Raw genomic sequence first — 1,386 nt, forward strand, 5'->3', positions numbered from 1 at the left:
GAGACAGAAACTCTCTATTTTCAAAATCAGGTCGCATCAAGGTTGGCCCAAAACAAATGGATAAGTCTTCTGCTGTCATTAGGTTGATTTTATTTTGCTAACTAACCCTGTTTAGATGTGTTAATATATATCTGAATGCATCATAGGAATTTTTGCTGCTTCCAATAGCTTTGGATGAAGAGAATATGGAATTAAAGGATCTGGCACATCTGCAAAGAATGCTTTAAGAGCACCAGCTGCGGCATTTACTGTTACTTCCATTGACACTAGATTGATATTATGATCTTGATCAAACTGCTTTTGAATAAATATTGCCTTGATCAGTTTTGTCTCCGCTAACATATTAGAGCCCTTCAGTACATAACCCCGTATCTTCCATAAATTCCACACATTTTTCAACAAATAGAGGTATGGGCTTCTCAACAGTAACCAGATCCTAGAGAGGCATTTCAAAATAATTACTTTCCCAATTTCTATGTGTTGGTGGATTGGAAGTCTTAGTTTCCATTTTCTTTTTATCTTCTTTTCCTTTGTGGGTTTTCTTTTTCATTTTCTTGTCATCTAACTCCTGGTCTGAAGTGATTGCAGGATTATCAGTATTACCTTTCCAAGTTTTGATAGGAGAAAGAAGCGGATCTTCTTCACTTCCACAATGTCTTCCTATTCTTTTTGTTTTAGAAGTGGTGAAAGCCTCATCATCACTTGCATCTGAATGTGTTCTTCTATAATATGATTTGGCTTTACTAAACAAGGTTTTAGATTTGTATTTGTATTTTGAAAGCCTCCGATCCCCATGACTCTGAGGTTCTGTCAAGAAATCCATTTTCTTCATCTCCTTGCATATTAGTTATAAATGAGTTTCGGGTTTTAATAATGCGATTCTGACAACATAAATCTCATCAGAATAACCCTTCTGTTTGAAAATTGTGTCAATGGGTTCAGCATAGTTATCTGAAGGATCCATATCTTCAGGATGTGCCAAAGGTATATGGGAAGTCTGTTTTCTTGGATTTTTACCAATACCAGCTTCAATCATTTTCAAAAGGTTTGGATCCAGTTTCTTCACATTTGTCTTAGATAAACTGGTTTAGGTTTAATGGGTGGAGGCACTTTATGGTTGCGTTCATGGTCATAACAGTTTGGAGTGCTATGAATAGGTTATTTATTTCCTTCCAAATCTAATCTATATCTGGATCTGTCACTAGGTGTCAGGAACAACTGTACATCATCCCCAAATGGGCTATAAGGAAGAGGTGCTTCTGTGTCATCATCTGAATCAGGATAGTTGTTATAAGGAGAACAGTCTCTGGGAGATGGTAGAAAAACATCTTCACTTTGATGTGTTGATTCCCTTGTAGTATCAGACAAATAGGAATTTTCTATCAT

The 1,386-nt window shown here is 36.2% G+C and overlaps 1 pseudogene; it reads right to left on the bottom strand.

The window, feature by feature from the left end:
* Positions 1–120: 120 nt before the first annotated feature.
* LOC102831357 lies at positions 121–1,386 on the bottom strand (annotated as a pseudogene).

The sequence above is a fragment of the Chrysochloris asiatica genome, unplaced genomic scaffold (assembly GCF_000296735.1).
Source record: "Chrysochloris asiatica unplaced genomic scaffold, ChrAsi1.0 scaffold01070, whole genome shotgun sequence".
Classification (NCBI taxonomy): domain Eukaryota; kingdom Metazoa; phylum Chordata; class Mammalia; order Afrosoricida; family Chrysochloridae; genus Chrysochloris; species Chrysochloris asiatica.